The following is a 7,105-nucleotide window of genomic DNA, read 5'->3' on the forward strand; positions in this document are numbered from 1 at the left end:
GCTTTCTTTCACAGCAAATGGACAGTGAGCTGCAGAGACTCAACAACAGGGCAGGGCTGACCTAGGCAAAGGATTTTAAAAGTCAGGAAACAAGTGACCAGAGAGTTAGTAAACAGGGGAGTTTGTTTGGGAATTGGGGTGATTTTTCTCTAAATGCAGGAAACGGAGGGAGGAGCCAATGATGAGGACACAGGCTTGTGGTGGAGGAAGCCCAAGAGTGCAGCGATTGTGATGACGTATTTCTATTAAAGACAAGGAATTGTTAATAAACAAGGCCTTGGTGAGACCACACCTGGGCTACAATGTACTATTATGGTTACCCATGTTCAAGAAAGATTAAATGACTCTGGGACTGGGGCAGAGAACAGGAGTATGCAGACTAAAGAGCTTGGCTTGTAGTCTAGCAAAATGAAGGTTGAGTGGGGTCATGATAAACATGAAGTAAATGAGCTATTTGACTTAAAGGACAATGGTGACACAACAAGAAGGGGTATGAACTGACTGTGAAATTAGGTTTCTAGCAGAGGAGTGATCTTCTGGAAAGGCCTGCTATAGACAGTAGTGCAGACAAGTAACCAAACTGTTTTTAAGGTGGAGCTTGCTCAATGTGTGGAAGAGTTTGTAGGATATCATTACTTGTGACAGCAGGGGATTTGAATTGACTGAACCAGGAACTCTCTTCTGGTTCCCTGTTCCTGTTACCCCTTCACAGAGGTTCCCTCCAGCTAAGCAGTGGTATTACTGCTAGTCCTGGCAGTATTAAGGCAAAGCCATCCCCAAAGGCATAAAATGCATGAATCACACATGCTGCTCTCTTGACCTTGAAGCACATGGTCTCTGATTAGACTGTGTGCTAGGGTGAAGGTGTGCAGTGGTTGCAGTTGGGGGTTCCTGCTGCTTTATGGCATCTGTTGTCAGTGAAAGCCTTGGGACACAGTAGTGCATTATTGTCTGCCATGGAAAGGAATGCACACGTCTTTCCCCTGATGTCCTTTCTGCCATGCCATTCAGGTTATTGGTAAATGAGACATGTCCTGTCACAACCGGAACTGCTGGTGAACATAGCTGTAGTTTGCTAACATACATCAGAGTTTCTCAGCGGTGCCTTTCCACTGCTGTAGGAGCCTCAAGCACTTCAGCCCAGGTCTCCTAAACCAGCCAGACCTCAAATTGGCTTTTGCCCCACCATCCCCACCTCCTCACCAGCTCTCAGAAAAAGCCATGGGCCGCAGATGAGGCCTAAACATCACCAGCTCCAGGTTCTGAAAGACCAAAGAGGGTGGCCAGCTCAAAGCTAAGGACTCTTCTTCTGACACCAGCCCCCCTGTTTCTAGGGCCAGCTGTGGATTACCTGCTCAAACACTGGAATTAACTGCACTGAAGTGCTACCCCAAGGTAAGGGCAAGGGCGAAAGGGGTGGCACGCTAGCTGCCACCCAGTGCAGAGCTCAGCTGTGTGACATCAGGCAGGGGAAGTAGATAAGAGATCAGAGGAGATGGTTGTAGGGTTGGTAGCCAAGCCACCCCCAAGCAAGTGGGGACACTTGCCTTCTGATTGCAAGTCTCCTTGATGTTATCCCTGGAAGCTACAAACTGAGATGAACATCCTGCCCCTCTGGGGAATACACAGGGGCTGTGCCTAGCTTGGAGCCAGTCCTCACTCAGGCAAAGTTCCCCTCCATCCTTCCACCTGGGCCTCAGCCAGGACTGCAGGATTTGGCCTCTGGCTTGCAAAAGAACTCAGGGAAGGTCCCCGTGTCCACAACCCTCCCAGCTCTGCTAAGCCTGTCTGTTCCAGGGATAAACCCTGGCCCAGACCACTACATGGCTGGGATGCTGCACTAGCTGCTACCCATTCCTCCCCCCGCCCCGGGTTTCAAACTGTGTTGGGGGGGAAATCAATCCACAGTAAACAAACACGAAACAAGCCAAGGAGTGTGTGCCTTTTCAGTAGGCCTTGAATAAATATCCAGATATTCTCCCCTGGCATCATCTCCACAAATTACCAGTCAGAGAAGCTGTCGTGGGGAAATGTCAAGTGTCTGATATAATTCCTTGCTTTGGAGCCAAAGTCACAGACTTGTTTTGAACAGCAGCAGCTCAGGGGCAGCTATGATATCCCAGTGTCCCCTCCTCAGGAGGAAAGTAGCAGCTCCTGGCACTGTGGGCTGGGTTCCCTCCTGTTCTGCTCAGCAATGCAGAAGGGCAGTTTGCGTCTTCCCTATACAGCTTCTGCAGCCCCCACCAGCAGTCAGCAGCCAATGGCCAATATGCCAGATGTGGGCATCCTCTCTGGCCTCTGTCCTTCCACAGTCCTTGTGCTACATCTCTTGTAAGGGCAGCCCAGGCCTGGGGTCTCCCCCTGCCCTTTGGCTCCTTTGCACCAGCCTTACCAATGCAAAGAAGCTGCTGCAACAAGAAATGAGCCTGGTAAACCCAGCACAGAAGAGATTTGCTTCATGCAGTAAGTTCCATTTGTTGTTCAGTCCCAGCCTACGCATCTCTTTAGTGATTGCCCCCTCCCTGGCTCTGCCACACTTGCTCTAAAGTCACCGCTGCCAGCTCACTTCCCCCTGCTAGGGCAGCATCCACTTCCCTGAGCCAGAATCAGGCTCCCCCTTAGTTGGTTTCTATCTCAAAGACATATTCTCTCCTGACCGCCCAGCAACCTGGTCTCAACAGGAAGGTGCTCTCAGTCCTGCCTGGCCTGTGACCTGGTGACTAGGTTGCTCTGCTATGGTGAGCAAAGTCAGGACTTGAATCCCATCAGGGAAAGGTGAGCCTAGAATCTAGATCCACCAGGTCTCCCTAATCCTGAACAGGTGCTCCAACTGATGTGCAAAAGGTGGGACAGACATGCAACATCAAATACCATCGGTTTTCATCTGACTACAGTTTCAGGGGGTTATACTACCCTTTTGTGTGCCCCCAGGGGAACTGAACTACAGCAGAGTAAATGGACTTTGATGCTTCAGGACATCATGGAATCATTTCCAAACACATGCAGTAGGGACAAATGTAATCGCTTGGGGCTGGGGTGTCAAAGAGCCCTATCACCTGGCCTGCAGCACTGCCTGTGGGTCTCACATTGGACCAGCACACTGCATGTGATGCACTCCAGTCCTGTGTGCTGCACACAGCTGGTCTGGTACACACTGCACACACCACATGGGTTTGGGGCCAGTGCATGGCATTCAGCATGTGGAGCTGGTCCGGGCGCACACTGCATACAGTGCCCACACCAGCCTGGCCCTATGAGCAGGGTCTGGTGTGCAGGCTGGTTTGGGGCCCAGTCCAGCCCATGGACCAGCCCTGAGCCATTTCTTTGGTCCACAGCGCCAAATGAGTTTGATACCCCTAACTTAGGGCAAAACTGTAACTATGGACATACAGTGGAGGCCATGATGGAGGTCAAACAGAATGTAGCGGGGGAGCTTAGATGGCTAGGAACTGTGTAAGTGACACTTCTGTGCTCAGCAGTGAAACAGGATTCTGCCCTGGTGCAGAGTGCAGCTGCTGCTGCTCATTCAGCAGTGCGTCCATCAAGGGGCATGTTATAGAAGTGCTCCAGTGTCTCTGCTAGCCACAGTTCACTTGTACTTCTGCCTGCAAGACTGAATTTTACCCTTAATAGAGATGAGCAGTAAGTCTGTTGGAACAGTATTTCCTTTGGAAAATGCCGTTTTGTCTAAACTGAAAATTTGATGAATGTCCGTTTCAACAGCATTTGGCAAGTATCATTTCAACTTGTTTCCTTTTGCTAATGTTGGCGCCTTTCAAACCAAATTTGTTCCGATTAATTTCACTTTGAGGTTTACATTCCCTGGAAATGAGTGCAGCCTTGGCTATATTTGATAAATGATGTTTTGAAAGCACCAGAATGAAACAATTCAAGTTGAGATATTTTGAGGATCTCTCACAGGAAAGGTCAGTTCTGAGTTCTGTAGCAGAATGGAAATGGAATTTCTGCTTTGAAGGAAACCATTTTCTGATCAGCTGTACCTGTCATGGGCCTCTACATTAGGTTTCCTGCCTGCTACTGAAAGACAGTTGTCACAGGAAGATTTACTCAAAGCCTAGTCATATCAGCTTTGCTAGGGAGAATCCACCTCTCAGCCATTTCAGCTCCAACAGTAATAAGATCACTGGCATAGATGCTCCTCAGCTTTAACCCACTGGGTCTTTCAAACAGGCTTTTCCAACACAGTTGAGCCCATAATAGCTACAAGTTTTATTGCCTGGAAAGTTCAACCAACCAACACTATCTACAGCAGCCCACTCACTCCCCTCAGTCTGGGCATGGTTATCATAGATTTCATAGACATCTCAGTTAACATCTGAGCTATTAAAATCCCCCGGGGATCAGAGTTCTGGCTTTGCTTACAGGCTGAAAAAAATTCCTGGTATATTTTCTGTAACGCTCATGGATGCTAAAAGCATGGCCCAAATCATGGGACTGCCTATACCTTCCTCTCCTTCCCTTCATACCAGACCTACAGTATGTCTTATCTGGGGCACAAATAGTTGGCTGAAACTCCCCATTCTCCAAACCATGTCAGACTTCCAAACTTCACTTAGATGGTGTGAAAATCCTCTCTGTTCAGAAGCCCCAACTGTCTGAGCACTTCCTGTCTTGGGTGCATGGGAGAACAGAACTTGTGCTGCATGCCCTTACAGTCACTGAATCAGCTGTCCCAGTAAGGACTTGTAGATTAAAGCTGTAATGAACTGTTATGATACCCAGAGTTTGACCTCCTGAATAGACAGCCCATGTTGATAGCAAAGGTAAAAATAGCTTCTGGAGCAAAATAGGCAGAGTACTGTTTACACTGGCTGGAAAATACTATGCACTTGTTCTGCAGTATTGTTACCAGTTCCTGAGAAAGCTCCATTGGAAACAATGTTACAGCTTCACAAGCAGATGTGCAAGGCAATTCTATTTTTGGTAACCATGGTGTGCCCAACTCATATCTGGTGGACAATAGTCCACTGTTTAGACTTTAGCTGGTGCATTTTTAAGCAGTGAATGTTTAAGCACATCCCCATTAGACCCACTCCATCATGCTGGTAGAAAATAGCCAAGTAATAAAATACTCCCAGGTCATGGACCATTTTAAAACAACTGGAGTTTTCTTAGTCTTAGTGTTAAAAAAAATGCCACACATTCAGTGCAATTTGCACCAGTCCCATTGCTGCACCTCTCAAGAGAACAGCAGCCTTGGGGCTAACCAGGATTCACCACAGCTGCATTCACTTGGCTGCATCAGGGAATAGGAGAGGTCACAAATACAAACTTAGCATTGTCTTGTAAGGGCTAGGCTCCTGCCATATAGTTGACATCATCCCAGCATTCCTATCAACTTAATATATCCTTCAGTCATGCCATTTAACTAATTACCAGAAATTAACTTGGATCAATAGTTTGGGAGTGCCTCTTTGCTCTTCTCTTTTCCTTTCTTCCACCCCAGGTTCTAGTGTTAGAAATAGGAATTCTCTTCAGTTCATTTTACCAAACCAGAGGGAACTTGGTCTACTAATCAGAACTTCACTATCTGAGAGAAAAGCCAATTCTGAAATTCAAACGCCCAAAGATATTCAGAATTGACTAATTAACCATAATAAAATTATCCAAAAGTAGATGCACTTGATACTGAGTAGTAGCCATGCCACAAATCAATTGCTTTAATTTTCCAGAGACTGTAGGATAAGGCCCTTTTAAATAGTTGGGTTGAATTCTGAGCACTTTTTGTTCTGTTAGTGCCTTTCATCAGTCTTTCACAGACTTCACCAGCAAATCTTAGGTCCTCTCATATCAGTGTTGCCCTTTTACAGATGAGAACACCAAGGCACTGGTTGTGGAAGTGAACTGGCCATCAGGGGATTAGCAGAAGTAAGGAGAAAGCTAACAAGAGGTCCAGTCTGCACTGCAGTTCCTAGAGCCCCCTGACTCTCAAGGAGTATTTGTTTCAAAGCTGCAGGTGGTATGTAGGAACTACACTAAAGGTCTTCATTTCCTTATATTTATAAATGAATCTCATTTCCTTGCTAAGTGCCCACATTTAAAGGAACCATCTACATTAATGCATCTAGAAGCACAAACTTGTGCGAGAAATGTTACTTGAACCTAGTAAACTTATTCCTTAAGTAACTGGACCAGCACTGGGGTTATTTCTGGAGGGTCAGGGAGGGGCCAGTTCTCATTGGTCAGGAGTTGCAATAAATATTAGCTTACCTGTGCCTGCCTCCTAGGCACTTTGAGTTGGTTAATAGCACAGAGGCTGCAATACTGTAGATGCCTAGGATTGCTGCATGAGGGCTTGCTAAGCAGCCTTTTCCACCAGGTAAGAAAGAGACACGCTCTGTCCTCTCTGATTGCTGCTTAGCTCCACCTGCTGCCTTTTCTCATCTCCCTTCCCCTGAGAGTCAAGGGTCTAGTTTAAATGCAGTAGCTGATCCCTTTTTCTCTAGCTGGAAAGGTCACTGATTCTAGAGGAGGATGGTTAATTCCTTGCTGTCACTCACTCCTATTTACCACTTAGAAGTGAGACAAGGGACTGAGAAAACTTTGTCTATACACAGACAAACACATGCACTGCTTGGTTGTTATGCAGCATTCTTGCAAGCACTACCTAGACAGAGTCCAGACTTTTTTAGCCCAATGCTGAGCAGAGCTGTCTCCTGTGCTAGCATGTTCACCTGTGCTGGTGGGGCATTTTGCTTGGCATAGCTCTGAATTTTGTACAGCTGCTAAATGGAAGGCTGGGTGTGTGCATACAAGCAGTAGAGCCATAGCAGATACTAATGTTTTGCGTCCATGTGTTATAGGACAGGGGGAAGTCCTATAGCTCCAATAAGTATCTCATTCATACATAGAATTTTTCCAGGGGTGATGTATCTATGCTCCCCCTCCCCCACCCCACCCCCCAAAAAGGAAAAAAAAGCTGGGGGAGAGGATGCCTGGAAACCATAATGTAGGATGGAGACGCACATGAATGCTGAAAACACAAAGGGAGCACTGTGCTGTTGCACAAGGTCCCAACCTGCTCTGGACAGGTCTCTAAATCTAGCAACAAATAGAGGAATTCAGCCAGGAGACTTTTCCTGCT

The sequence above is a fragment of the Alligator sinensis genome, unplaced genomic scaffold (genome assembly GCF_000455745.1).
Source record: "Alligator sinensis unplaced genomic scaffold, ASM45574v1 scaffold610_1, whole genome shotgun sequence".
Taxonomy (NCBI): Eukaryota; Metazoa; Chordata; order Crocodylia; family Alligatoridae; genus Alligator; species Alligator sinensis.